This window comes from Phocoena phocoena, chromosome 5, assembly GCF_963924675.1.
Source record: "Phocoena phocoena chromosome 5, mPhoPho1.1, whole genome shotgun sequence".
NCBI lineage: Eukaryota > Metazoa > Chordata > Mammalia > Artiodactyla > Phocoenidae > Phocoena > Phocoena phocoena.
The window spans coordinates 109,743,244-109,758,549 of record NC_089223.1 but is presented as its reverse complement, the minus strand read 5'-3'; the positions used below and the strand labels follow the sequence as shown (position 1 = coordinate 109,758,549).

The 15,306-nt window shown below is 42.2% G+C and overlaps 1 protein-coding gene and 2 pseudogenes across 2 annotated transcripts in view; all 3 read left to right on the top strand.

The window, feature by feature from the left end:
• ELOVL6 (ELOVL fatty acid elongase 6) overlaps positions 1 to 15,306 on the top strand; it is a 135,588-nt gene that overhangs the window by 43,734 nt on the left and 76,548 nt on the right. The window lies entirely within an intron of this gene.
• LOC136123612 (small ribosomal subunit protein eS26 pseudogene) lies at positions 5,541 to 5,888 on the top strand (annotated as a pseudogene).
• Positions 8,542 to 8,926, top strand: LOC136123736 (large ribosomal subunit protein eL34-like; annotated as a pseudogene).

Genomic DNA, 15,306 nt, shown 5'->3' with positions numbered 1-15,306 from the left:
GGGAAGTAAGGACATGTGAAAAGCACTCACTGAGTGAAAGAGGAAGTGAGTCAGCTCCATCTATGGCCACCAGGGACTAGGGGAGTCACAGATAATTACCACATGCTAAGAGTATAGGGATACCAAGCAAATGGAGGTGTAGGAACCATCGTGAACCAAACCCCAAGGGTGCTTAACATGACGGGGCAGGTTATGTAAGGTATTCTGTCACAGAAGGGAAGGGACAGGACAAAGCCCTATCAAACACTTAGGTATGACAAAACAGTTTGTAACCAATTGGTAACTTCTCAGATTCTTTGCTATGAAAATTCAGCCACAGTAGAGATTGTTGCAGTTATGTTAGAGATTGTTACCTGCCGAATGACAGGTTTAGCCGAAGGTGACTAGGGAAGGGGGCCAGAGTTAAAGAAGCTGAAAAAAATCTTAGACAAAGTTCATTTCCACCTAAAAATCCTAAGTTAAAATACACCGTTAATAGAAAGAGTTGGGTCAACTATAGAGCCATTCTCTTCTTTGCTTCCAAATCACTTCCAAAAAGAGACAAAAGAGTAGACATATACGAGAAAAGGTCCAGATGCATCAGTGCAAAAGGAAAAATTTTATGTGCATTGTTGTTTTCTGAAAACGTATCTGTGAGCCGCACCGTCCCGCACCCCCCCCCACAAAAAAAAATCATGTTTAACAGGCAAAAAATACTTTGGAAAGAAGACAGATTTAAATAAGGGAAAATGTTACCCAAGGTCACCATGATTATCTATAGGTGTCTGCCCATCTCTGAAAAGTAAAATATTGACAGCCCAGAGCCCCAAGGGGATAAAAATGTATATTCAGTTCTCATTCGAATGAAAATGCATTAGGCTCAGGTCCAGAGAACAGCCTTGAATTTGATTTTTTTTTTTAAGCTTCCTAAATTTAACGAGCTGAAATTCTTAAAACCAGGCTTTCATAAAAACAAAAAGGTTTTTTCATTTTGTTGTTTATTTTCTTAATTTAAAAAATACACACAGGGCTTCCCTGGTGGCGCAGTGGTTGAGCATCCGCCTGCCGATGCAGGGGACACAGGTTCGTGCCCTGGTCCGCGAAGATCCCACATGCCGCGGAGCGGCTGGGCCCGTGAGCCGTGGCCGCTGAGCCTAAGCGTCCAGAGCCTGTGCTCCGCAATGGGAGAGGCCACAACAGTGAGAGGCAAAAAAAACCAAAAAACCCACACAAAAAGAAGTCCCATAATCTCACTTTTTTCCCTTAAAATTTACAAGTTAAGGTTTCCCTACCCTCTCACCTTGAGAGATAATGCTTTTTTCTAGAATACTAGAGATATGTATCTGTACCTATCCATCCACGTATCTATATCAGTATCTATAATTAATGATTTAACTTGATGCAAACCTTCATTAAAAAGATGGAAACTTGCATCCTTGGTTTAGGTAATCTATTGATATTATTCTGTTTTTAGCTTTATCTGTTTAATCTGTGATAGTTTCTGGATTACAAGGCAGCTGTTTAAGTGTAGTTGATTGAAGACAGATGGTTGGGATCAGGTGCCTAGAGGCAGTGTAAAGGACTGAAGAGTAGTGTAGGACTCCCCCCTTATCTCAAACCTTCCCCCACCCTGCCAGGTCCTACCCACGCAATGTCCGTTTCTCAGCCGCTTACGCGAACTAAATTCCAGTTTTCAGACTTTCCAGTATGCATTTCCTTCTCCCTGGAATGTCCTTCCATTCTTCTCAAAGGCCAGCTCTTCCTCATTTTTATGATCCCAGTTGATATGCCAGCTCTACTGAGATATTCTCATTCTCCATCTAGAAGAGCTTCCCACCCCCAAACATTGTCTCTCCCAGTATTCTGTTGTTTTCTTTCAATTGACACCATAGTGGGTTATTTTTGTTTATCTGTGGATTAGCATCCGTCTCTCCCCAATTCAACAGAACAAGCTCTGTGAGGCTCATGGTGGTACCCATCTTTTTCAGTACTGTGCACCCAGCACTTCACATAGGGGCTGGTAGATAATAGGTGTCCAATAAGTATTTGTGGAATTAATGAGCTGTATATATTATTGACACAAATCCACAAACATGTAACTAGCTTGCTTTGCAACCATGTGGCTGTAAAGAAAGAGAAGGCTGCTCTTTGATTGCTTTTTATTAGTCATGTTTTACCAAGTTGAAAGTTACTAGTAAATTTCTGGTAGTGGCTTTGTCAGTAGTAAATTACAGAGCATGCTGTGTTACTAAAATGGGTTACCACTCTTGAGAAACCCAAGCAACAAGGGATAAGAATCTCTCTGTGCATTTCTATAATGACTTGGCAGAAGCTGTGGGATGGAGGAAAGAATTGGACTCACTCTAATCATAGGTCTGCTATTTTTTAGTCATTTATTAGTAACTTCTTTTCTTAAGAGCCTTGAAGAGCCTCCATTTTCTTACCTGTAAAAGGCAATTGTTTTGTCTCATAGGAACAAAGTAGATGATACATGACATACAGTTAAAACCTGCCATAATATATAAATGAATCTGCATGGTCTTGTTATTTTGAAATTAATGAAATGGGGAACACATGCAGCTGGCTGCCTGGGAATTCCAGGCATCTGTGAGCCCATTGCCAACAGTTGTTTCCACAAATTTGTTATTGTCTCAGAGTGGGTTGCCCAGGAATCTATGTCATGTTAGTTAAAGTGTTTTGTGAATTGCAAAGTGCCAAATAAATTTATGGTGTCATTACTATTGTTATTATTATATGGTTAAAAATAGATCCTATTAATTAATAAGAGAAATATATTAATAGTGACTGTCAGCTTTTGCCTTTTAAATTTAGATAGACTTACTAGAATCATACGCTTAACTGACATGGATGTAAGAAGATCTCCAGTAACGTCAAAATATCTTCTAAAACCTTGGAAGATGCTAGTGCTGCATAGCATAACCGAGCAGGACCCTATGGGGCCTTCCTGGGACAGATCCCGCCCCGATACCCTCTGCTTCGGCTCCTCTCTGAAGTACCTAGATAATAGTATCTGATACACACTTCCTGAGTTGTTTTACAGATGCTAAAACCACCACCAAGTGAAAGAAATTAACTACTTGATGACCGTGAGCACGCAGCCCCTAAACCTACTGGCGCCTAAGGATTGTTGTTGTTAACCCTTGTGACACCGCCCTGTTACCTCACCATCAACCAATCAGAGAACTGCAAGAGCAGCTGATGGCTTAACCTGGGACCCTCCTCCCTCACCTTGCCTTTAAAAGTGCTTTGCTGAAACCCATGGGGACGTCAGGCTTTTTGAGCGCTGGCTTCCCAGGACTCCTCGTCTAGCACCGTACAGTAAACGCTGCACTTTCCTTCACGACAACCCAGTGCCAGTACATTGTTTTTACTGCAGACAAGCAAGTGGACCCGAGTTTGGTTCAGTAACAATAGTGGAAGTGTCCTCCTCACCAGGTAGTAGAAGGTGAGTTTGTTTGCTCCATTTCGGATTGACTTGGCCCTCTGCTTTCCAACTTCCCCCCAAAGAAATTAGTCACAATGGTGAACTTCTTAAGAGGAAGTGGCCATAAAGTGCAAAATCAGTAAAAGCAACCAGCCAGTAAACCAGGTTTATACTCAGCCAAGGTAGATTTAATACAGGCTCAGAGTCAAGGAATCACTGAATTCTAGTGCTGGAAGGAACTAAAATTTACTTATATTAATATTAACCCAAAAGTTCTCTTGATTTCCAGTCTTCTAAGGAAAAAAAAGAAATTAGTTTTATTATATTTCTTGACCTATATTTAAAGCCAGACCATAAAATTTCCAAAGGTACTATTTTCCCTGCCAAACTTTGACCTGTGTGCTTTTTACCGCGGTGGGCCCTTGGCCTTCCAGCCAAGAAGGAAGAAAGGGTGTAATTCTGTATTTATGTGAGTTCCACAGCTCTTTAAATGACAATCCCGGAAGACTGGATGTTTCTCTGATAAGGTGCTCTTTTCAGACCTCTGTTTCTTCTCTCTTCCCAACTTTTCTTTACCATCCCCTCCCAGCTTATCTCTGTGCTCTCTATTAGGGCATAGGTAGGCAGGGTGTGGTCGTTATTTAGCTGCTAATTTTGTTAATTTAGCCTCAAACAGCAGTTTTACAAATGAACTAACATTTGAGAAACTGAAACACAAAGGTGATAGGAAACTCAGAAAAGTACAGTTGACCTTTAGTCAGCTAGTCAGAGGATAAAAGAATGCTATTCAGAGAGTAGAGTTCGGTGTGGTTATTGGGTGAAGCTGGTGTAATTAGAGGTAGCTGGCAGATCCTGCAGAATTAGTTACTCTGGGTAAATAAGGAAATATTCACAGGACCTCCCTGGTGGTCCAGTGTTTAATACTCTGTGCTTGCACTGCAAGGGTCACAGGTTTGATCCCTGGTCTCCCTGGTGTCCAAGGTCAGGGAACTAAGATCCCGTGTGCCAAGCTGCAAACTGATGGGTAAGACTGCATCTCCAGTCTTTCATTCAGTTTGAGGAAGTAATGATTGCTCTTAATTTAAGTGAGTGTATCTGTCAGTCAATGGCATACATAATCAGTCCTAGCTTTGTTTATGGCAGGACAAACTTTCCTTATTACTACTTATGAAGCCACATAACTCAGATTGGGCCTTGAACCCACCGTCTTTTCATTGAGATCACACACCTGATCTCAAGACTTAATGAAGCTTAGGTTCTTTATGTCTCCTTGTGGAAAGAACTCAGTGAGAGACAAAGTGATAGGTGAGAAGTGTTTATTTAGAGAGATACACATTCCAGAATGGCCCTGGGAGAAACACATTTCACAGACAGAGTGTGGGCCATCTCAGAAGGTGAGAGGCCTCGAAATATGGGCTGGTTAATTTGATAGGCTAATGAATGGGAGGATTATTCCAACAATTTTAGGGAAGAGGTGGAGATTTCCAGGAATTGGGCCACTGCCCACTTTTTGACCTTTTATGTTCACACTTGGAGCTGTCGTGGTGCCTGTGGGTGTGTCATTCAGCATGCTAATGTATTATGAGTGCATAGGGAGGCTCAAGGTCTACTGGAAGTTGAATCTTGGATATAATCGGTTCTAACCAGTTTATGTCGTATCCTCAGTGGCTATGTCGTTCTTTTAAAGGTTGTGCCCGGCTTCCTTCCTCCTATTTCACTTGCACATTCCTAATGTCTTCAATAAGGCATTCAGTATAAAGCAAACATTTTATTAAAGACAAACCTATTGTTGTGGGAATTCTACCCAAAACTATCAGCACAGCCTTTCACTTTACAATCGATTGAACTTAAATATGAAACTCAAGGTATTATAGCTATGTGTCTATTCCTAATGCAGGATTCCTAGCTCCAGAGGAAACATCTGAGGGCATTCATGACCTGTCAAAAAGTGAAATGGGAATTTGAGATACCTATATAGAAATTTGAGACCAAAATAACACTTAGAATTTCAAATAACTAGAATCCTATGATGTGTACATCTCAGTCTGTGAACGTGCAGTCTCCGCGATCACTGCTTTAAGAAACCCACTATAGCCTCTTTCGCCTCGCTTCCAAGATGACCAAGAAAAGAAGGAATAATGGTCGTGTCAAAAAGGGCCGCGGCCACGTGCAGCCTGTTCGCTGTACTAACTGTGCCCGATGCGTGCCCAAGGGTAAGACCATTAAGAAGTTCGTCATTCGTAACATCCTAGAGGCCGCAGCCGTCAGGCACATTTCCAAAGCGAGTGTTTTCGACGCCTGTGTGCTTCCCAAGCTGTATGTGAAACTGCATTATTGCGTCAGTTGTGCCATTCACAGCAAGGTAGCCAGGAATCGTTCTCGGGAAGCCCCGAAGGACCGAACACCTCCACCCCGATTTAGACCTGCCGGTGCTGCCCCACGACCTCCACCAAAGCCCATGTAAGGAGCTAAGTCCTTAAAGACTAAAATACTGTTCCCTGGAAAGACAATAACGTGGAAATTATACTTTAAACAAAAAAAAAACCCACTATAAATATCTTTCATATGAACCCAGATTTAATCATACATATAATCATTAATCAATATATATTGATTAATATCCTAGCCCCATATCCAAGTTTAGAAGAAAAATTCATTTTTCAACTAGGCTTACTGAGTTACATCTAATTGAAGTTCTTCTTGTGGTATTAATGAAGGTAGAGGTTAATTCTTTGAAAACCTCACTCCAAATTATGGTCAGCTTTCTCTCTTCCTGGTTCCTTTGATAATTCTAAACAGATCTAATATGTTGACCTTTTGCTCATCTTTGAGGATCTTCTCGAAAGATTAAATTGTCTCTGGTGCCTGGTGGGGATCAGACCTGTGCTGAGGATAGGAGGATTACTTTAGGGTTCTTCCAGGTGACCTTGACTGAGGTGAATTACAAGAAGAGGAGGGAGAGGAAGGGAAGGGGCAGGAAGAGAAGAGCGTGCTCTGCTGCGGTCCCTCCACTTGTTGGCTTCTTTTCCAATAAAGCCTTTATCTGCTGCTGAGTTTATCCATTTTTAACTTTTTAATTTTTAGTGCCTTCCCTTACTCCCTAGGCTACTACCCTGCTACCCTAAACTACGCTTATTACTGAGGTTCATTACATGTGTTTCCGACTCCTCAGATTTGCTAATTCGGTTACAATTTTTGGCCTCCATGATGTTGACCTTGGCTTTGGAGTGAGGCCAATTTGATCCCAGAACACCACTGCTTACTAGTCATGCAACCTTGGGCAAGTTAGTTATTTCACCTGGCTGAGCTCCCTCACCTGTCGGTAGGGGTGGTGCACACACCTAGTGTATCTGGTGTGAATATTGAAGGAGAGATCTGCGTCAAGTTTTTAGCACAGTGCCTGAAGAGTCCTAAGTAACCTGGACTCTGGTCAAGTTCAAACATCTCATTTGTTTGGCATCCTCAGATTATCTTCAGTGACTTCCTTGATAGCCTTAAGGTGATTATCTCATTTTCACCCAGTTGTATATCCACATAATAAAGGAGTGTCCTGGGTTCTATTTTCCTGGTCTATTCATGAGTACAAAAAAAAAAAAGGGAAGACCTTACATGTTTAGCCTGGAATTCAAGGCCCTGCTCAGTTCTGTCCCCGAACTTCCTCTACTGCCTTATTTCCCACGTCACTGTTACCGAACACAGGTTTGTGTGCCCGATGCACGGTAAGGCCAAAGGAACCCAAACATTGCAGTTTGGAAAAGAGAAAGGTTTGTTGCAGGGCCAAGCAAGGAGAACAGGTGGCTTGTGCTCAAAAAATCTGAATTCCCTGATGTTTTGGGGAGAAGAGTTTTTACAGGCAAAATTTGAGGGGAGGGATGCAGGGTATGTGACTTTCTAATAATTGGCTGATGGCGAGGTAATGGGGGTGGTCTAGGAGTCTTATGCTCAGCCCGAAGTTACTGTCTTCCACCTGAGGCGAGGCCTTAGTTCCTGCAGAAGAACTCAAAGATATTGTTATGTATATCCCTTGAGGTAGAACCAGTGTCCTGCTTTAATTGTTGCACTGTAGTTTCTTGATTATTCCTCCTTTTTTCTGCATTCCGTATTTCCCTGACTGGTAGCCATTTGCTCTGCCCTTTGGAACTTAGGGGAGGTCTAGGAGGCTGAAGCCTTTATCCTGCAAATAAGAAATGGGGGACCTGGAAAGGCTTTTGTGCCCCAGGAGGGCCCCACGGGTTCCTGCTTGGTTTCATCATCACTTTCAAATGTCGAACACATTTACCAAACTGGAATAATCCTTACTCTCCGGATAAACTCTAGCCCATGTTTCACACTGTTCCTTCATTCTGGAATGTCACATTCCTAGTCTCCCCTGTTCCCTATCCTGCCGTGGTGTTAAGTCCTACCAGAAGCCATGTTCTCTTACAGCCTTGTCATCCCTCCATCAGCACAATTCTTAGCACGATTCTTTTTATGACTTGATTATGACTGACCGTGTTCTTTCATGTGTGATAGTCACGACTAGTTAGTAGACTCTGAGGGCAGGAAGGGGTGTAATGCTTCTATTCCCCACTGTGCTTAAAATGGGGTTTTGCAACTGGTAGATCTCAGCGATGGAGTCCTGAAGGAAGGACTATATTGTGGGGATCAGAAGCAGATACCAATTGTGCAGGCAAATATATTCTAATTGTTTCAAATATTTTATTTTCATATATTTCTATTCAATATATAGGAGGCCTTCCCTGCCCACCATAGCTGATGGAGTCCTGTCACTCCTGGCCCCCTTGCTGTGCTTTAATTTTGCACCTGAAAACATATCACTATGACTGTAGATACGCTATAGAGCCTCCAGTTAGTTTCTGTCTGCCTCTGGAATGTAGGCTTCGTGAGCTCAAGGCCTTCATCTTTTTTGACACTTAGAATCTTTAGCAAGAACTCAGTCAGTATTTATTGAACAAGTGAATGGATAACTGAAATAATCATAGGCTTTACTCTGCTAAAGTATGGATAGTATCAGCTCTAAGTTTCTAAAAGTATAAAAACAGGCTTCCTAATAACTTGTTTTGGAGGTTTAGACGTTAAGTTTTCAGAGTAATTCTAAGAAATGGAAGCCCTTCCAGGAACGCTGTTTAGAGGCGTTCCACATGGTCCTGAGTTTGACACACCATCGTAGGGTATCATGCAATAAAGCCTCTAACAAAAATAGGCTGTCTTGAACCCCTGGTAGTAGAACTACTTGCTTTTATACCAAGAAGGTCGGGAAAAGCACCAAAATCTGTATGTGATATGTGCTGAGAAGTTCATGCCATGAGATCTAAAGTTCTCAGGAGGTTACCTAAAGTGAAAAAACATGTCAGCAAGGCCTGTGGTGGGTCCATGTGTGCTAAATGGGTCTGTGACAGGATCAAGCTCACTTTCCTTAATGAGGAGCAGAAGATCCTGGTCAAAGTGTGAAAGGTACAAGCGCAGAGTCAGAAAGCTTTAAAAAAAAAAAAGCTTTTATGAGTAATAATAAAAAAAAAACCCTAAAAGACTTGTTCTATTTAAAAAAAAAAAAAAGAAAGTAACTATGCTAAATGAGTATAAGAGGAGGTTTCAAAAGTGTAGTCAGAGCCCAGAAACATTTTAGTTTCATTTGGTGAGTTTAACTCTTTTATCTTAATTTTCTTCTTTCAATACCAAAAGAGTATATTGGGGAAATAACTGCTTCTCTTCAGCATAGGACTTTGCTCCCCAGGCAGACGTTGGAGCTAAGTCAAGGGTTAAACAAAATAACAGGTCAGAGGATGAGGAGGTGATGCTGCCACACCTTTTCTCCCCGTCCCCACTTTCATCTCAGACTCCTGTCATTCTCTAAGCCCCATCTTCCTAAAGCATCTCACCCCACCTCCTCTCCTCGCTGTTTGCCCAAGTGCGATATCACCCAGTGCTTTGCATACAAATTCAATTCCTGTTCACGTCTAAAAGAGTGTAACATTTGTAAGGAAATGGAAATGCTTTTGCTGTGCTTTCAAAGTGGGATGAGGCTGTCCTTGAGGTTTGAGGTTTATCTGTACAGCACCTGGCACCCAGGGGACCTCAGTAAATATTTGAAGAAATGAATGAACCATGTACAGAGGAGGCAGCCCAAAGGCCACTTCAGGTCACAATGGAACACTCTTTATCAGCACTTATCTGACTTGAATGCTTGGTGACACTCGACCCTCTCTTTGCTTTGACCTTTTTTCCATGCCACTCCTTGGTTTTCCTCTTACCTTTTGGTTGTCTCTTCTCATTCTTTCCTGCTTGTTTTTCACCTTCCCCTTAAGTGGTGATACCTCCCTCCCAGTTAGGTTCTTCCCTGATCCTCAGAATATTCCCCCTGGATGACCTCATCCAGGTTCCTGACTTCAGCCATCACCATGCAAATGTGGATGACTTCCCAGCGCAGCATTTCTAAGTCCCACGCCCTATGTGTCTCTTTCTTTCTCTTTTTTAAAAATTTATTTATTTGTTTATTGTTGGCTGTGTTGGGTCTTTGTTGCTGCACCTTTGTTGCTGTGCAACGGGCTTTCTCTAGTTGCGGGAGCGGGGGCTATTCTTCGTTGTGGTGCGCGGGCCTCTCATCGTGGTGGCTTCTCTTGTTGCAGAGCACGGGCTCTAGGCACACAGGCTTCAGTAGTTGTGGCTCGTGGGCTCAGTAGTTGTGGCTCACGGGCTCAGTTGCTCCGTGGCATGTGGGATCTTCCCGGACCGGGGCTCGAACCCGTGTTCCCTGCACTGACAGATGGATTCTCAACGACTGCACCACCAGGGAAGCCCCTATGTGTCTCTTTCAATCTCTACCAGTAAGTCACACATTCTTATTAACTATTAACTAAATACTAGAATACCACTTCTTTACTCCCCACCCACAAAGCTAACACCAGCTACCGGGTCAGACAAACCAGAAACCTGAGAACCACCACCTACTCTCCCTTTTGCCTTTCTCCCCACATTAAATTAGTTGCTAAGACCTGTCTGTTCTACCTTCTCTGCTGAATTCATTTCAATTCACGTAGGGAATGATTACTCTGATGGGCTACCATCTTCCAAATGGCGTTCGCCTATCCATCTTCACCAGTCCTGGCTTCTTCTCATGACGAGAATTGCAGTTACCTGGCATCTCTGCCCATCAGCTTCCATTCCCCCAGGTGTCCTCCATGTGACCATGGCTGGGCGGACTTTCTAGAAATCTTATCTAACTCTGCCCCTCCTGCTTCAACCCTCAGTGGCCCCCTGTGCCTTCAGAATCAAAAGTTCAAACTAGTCGCATGTAGGTAGAAAAGTCATTCAGGATACTACCTCCTAATCCTCCAACCTCATTCCCTCCTCCTCTGGTGCCCTGGTCGGTCCAAACTCCTTGTTCAGTTTCCAACATGCCCCACTGAATGCTGGTCCCCGCCGCGCTTCCTGCCCGAGCACTTTTTCTCCTGTTCTTTAGCTGTTCTGCTCTTTGAAAACTGGTTCGTTCTGCAAGAGAGTTTAGTTTCACTTCTGCCCTCCTTTTTTATGCCTTCTTCTGTCCTCTTCACATCCCTCTGAATGTTTGGAAGGCATTGTAAAATTGTTTCCTCGTCTCTCTCACTAGACTGAGCAGTCTGAGATATGTGTCTCTGGCATCTAGAACAGCACAGACCAGTGTTTTTCAAAGTGGGACCCGCAGGCCTTCCTGTGTCAGAATCATTTAGCCATTGTCAACACTCATGTTCTTAGGCCCTCCCCTCCCCCATAGGACCCAGAAAATCAGAATTTCTGGGTATTTTTAAACAGACTCCCCAGGTAATTTTTATGAGTATACATATTCAACCAATATATTTAAGTAAACAAATCACCTGGAGCCTTTGAGCTTATTTTTGAATTCACACACACTGCATAACTTGGATTTGTTGCTGATACTTCTATCAATACTCCTCCTGTTTATAGAAGACCATTTAATTTCCTAGAGAAAAGTTTGCCTCTATGTCATAAAATGAACTGGGGATTTGGAAGTCCTGTGGCCAATTCTAAACACTTTAATAAACAATTTGAACAGTTCAAATTAAATAATCCACACAACTAGATTTAAGCAGCCCTGATGCCTCTTCTTGTTCTTTCGGTGAGCACTTGGCCTCACCTCTCTGGAACTCAGTTTTTCTCTGTGCAAATTCAAATCACTGGGCATAGCTCCAGATGGCTTACAGGAATTTGAAAATCATTGTGGCAGATACTTGATGTGTTTCATCATTTTCAGTTCAATGTCCAAGGTGTAGCCCCTACACATAATATAAAATTATTGCTCAGGAGTCTTCCTCAACTATAGAAGATTATTTATGTACGAAGAAAGTAAAAAACAGTGCAGCCGGAACTTCTATATACGAGTGGGAGTGAGAAGTCTCTAGTGATCTTTAAACTCACCAACTATCCCCTTGCATAGAAATATGTACTTACCGATGTTTATATGCATTTAAGTGCCAATATAAATACGCGCTCGTGCACAAATGTAACTTTGCTGTCTTTGATATCCTGCAAGGATTTATATTCGTGTGCGTATAAACTAGCCTGAAAATCCTGGAGCCTGCCAGACAGGTTGCACCTTTGAATAAGGATAGCTGTTGTGAACTTTAGCCCACATGTTTGCTTAAAGAGAACTGTCCCGTCCCTGGTGGCGAGTGCTTTTGTCCGGTTTGTGCAGTGCTTATTATTGTGTAACTTTAATTTGCCCAAAATTGTCTACAAAGCATTTTATCCTTTTGTTTTTCTGGACAGTTATTCTCTTGGACCAGAGTGTTGCTCCTGCTTTAGCATTCAGGGCTCAGTCATGTTTAGTACTTGACCAATCAAGCTCAACTAAGTGAGAGTAATTGTGGCCAAAATGCCTGGGCAGGATGTAGGGAGTTTTGGGGTTTTGTTTTCCTGTTTTCCTGCTGTTTTTTGGTAACAACACAATAGATCAGGTAGCCTAGCGTCTTTTATAGAAGGAGCCTCTACACATGTCACTATATAAACATTTACATTTTAGAGGTAATGGCTTGCTTGTTGCCACCCACATTATTAAATCGCTGCATGCCTTGTATTTCAGTAGCAAAGAACTTGGTACGTTGTGTTCAGAGAAGTTTGAGTAGAAATTCAGAATATTCATTAAGAGTATGTTGCGAACTAACAGAAAAATTAACAGATAGAACCTTAATTAAGTATGGAGATTTCGTTGTTTCATTCAACAAAAGTCCGGAGCATGCAATCTAGAGTTGATGAAGCAGCCCAGTGATGCCATCTGGAAACCAAGCTCATTTCATCTTTCTGTGCTGCTGGCTTTCTCTCTCGTGGCTATGAGATGGCTGCCACCAGGCATCCAGTCTGTGACAAGGCAGGAAAGAGAAGTGCAAAGGAGCAAAACTCCAAAGGGTGTGTCAGCTAAATCAAGCAAGCTTCCCCAGAAGTCCCATCTGGCCACTTCAGCTTATGCATCATTGCCAGAACTCTATCACATGACTACCCCCAGACCAATTGCTGGAAGGGAGCCAGGGAGAAGGGCATTGTGATTGGCAGTTCAGTCATACCGCCATCCTCAGACAGCTTCCCTAAGGATCCAGTCCATTGAAACTAGGGTTCCAACCGAAGGACATCTATGGAGCACATCGCTTGCTATAATGTTTGCCCTGGTGTTGTGCCATCTCTTGAGAGACTCAGGGACTTTCCAGGTGATGACTCTGGGTACACTCCTCTCATGTGGTGAGAAGGGAAAGCAATCCAGTCTAGATGTGCCTCACCTGAGAATACATACAATACAATAACAAGATTCGATCTTTACAAGTACTCATTAAATTTCTCTTCAGTAGGGACGCTCCCCAAACTTTCTCAAAATACACTTTAGTTTAAAACAATTTATACACAACTTTCTGGGAGTAAATCTGTTGTACAGAGCAAGATAAACCTGTACTTTAAAAAGGTTTATTTTACCTTTGAGGCATGAATGTAAAATTCATAACGTAAAATCTTGGTAATCACTCACATACTTATTGGATCTTCATAAGTGTGTTCCACGGGAACTTAGAACTTTACAAGTTCTGCCCTGTTGGTTGGGAAAATGGGTGAATGTTTTCCTAGTCCTGAAACTGACATTATTGCACACCACTGGTTGACACAGGAGGGAGCGTAATTTTATAGCTAAGATCACGATAAGCACCAAAACCATGAGGAAATATTACACTTTGCTGCATTCCCTATACTCACAGATGGGTAGAGTGAAAGTAATTTGCAGAAATCACCTGACTAACCTCATAACACCCATACATTGAACATTAGATCATGTGATCAGTTCCTATGAAATGACTCCCCACCTAAGAATGTTCAGACTGGGGACTTCCTGTATCCACATTGCACGTGCCTGCCTTGTCTTCAGCTCCAGGCCCTGCCCTTATCTAAAACCTGTGCTACTCTCAATCTCCTGCTTTGATCTTACCAGTGAGCAACCTCTGTATATCACAAGCAAAAGCATGTTGACTTCATTCATTTAAATGCTTCAGTGGCTTCCTATTGCTCTTAGGATTAAAAAGAAATGTCTTAACATAGTCTATAGGAGCCCTCATAATCTTGCTTCCACCTATCTTGGACCATCAGCTCAAAACTCTCAAAACCTACTCTTGGGATCTGAAGGTCAAACACACTAGATTCCTTATAGTTATTTGAATGTGCTCTCTCTCTCTCTTGCTTTGGTCTCTGCCCATGTTATTCCCACTTACTCATCTTGTCTAAATCTGGGTGAGGGTGCATCCATAGTATTATTGGAGTGTTTCCTTATGATCTTATTCCTCCACTTTCCCATACACTTGTCTATTACCCCCCAAAGACTTTGAAGTCTCCAAGGAACCAGGGAGTGTGTCTATTTTGTTAACTCTCCTCAATGCCTTGCACGTTGCCAGTGCTTAATAAATATTTATTGAGTTGCAGTATGAAAGAATGAATCAGAACTCTCCTTACTCTTAGCCCAGAGAAACTCTTAGCAGTACAAATTCAGCAAAATTTGGTACCGTAAGCCAAAAGGCTTTGTAAATTTTTATTAATTAGGAGGTAAATAAATATCTTTGATCTCTGTTATTAGACTAAACTATCATCCTCCAAGCAATTCCTGAAAAAGTATATCTTTCAACTGAAGTAGCTTATTACTTAAGAAGAAAAGTTCCTAGGTTTCAGTTTTCTGGTTAAAGGGCAAAGAATTTTAGATTAATGTGTTTGTTAAATGCTCACATAAATGAGAATCTTGAGAAGCTTAGTGAGATGTAGGCTTACCTTCTCACCCTCAGAGTCCTAGAGCAGCTACAGTGCAATGTCGTGTCTCTGTTCTTAATGCAGAGTACAGGAGGTTGCCTGCCACTCTTCCTTTCTTTCAGTTTTCCTCTCTTGTCAAAGTCTTTGCTAGTTGTAATGCACTGATATTTTTTTTGTAAATATGATATTAGCCAGAAGTTTTTTATTTGCTTGTAGGATATAATTGATTTTGATGTGCCTTACAGTTATGTTATCTTTGAGGCAGGGAATCAAAGAACCCGGAGGGATGGTGGTGGCTGAAGACAGGGAGCTCAATAATCGTGATGATCTTGACATAGATTGAGCTCAAGTCTAAAAGTCTTGTAAGAGTCGTACTGAAGTGCAGACTTTTAGGGTTACTCTTTGTTCTTAGTCTGTTCAGGCTGCTATAACAAAATACCACAGACTGAGTCGCTTAAGTAACGACGTTTTCTCACAATTCTGGAGTCTGGAAAGTCCAAGATCAAGACACCAGCAGACTCAGTGTCGGGAAAGGGCCTGCTCCCTAGAAGGTCGTGTTCTCTCTTTAACTTCACACGGAGGTTTCCTTTATAAGGGCACTAATTCCATTCAGGAGATTG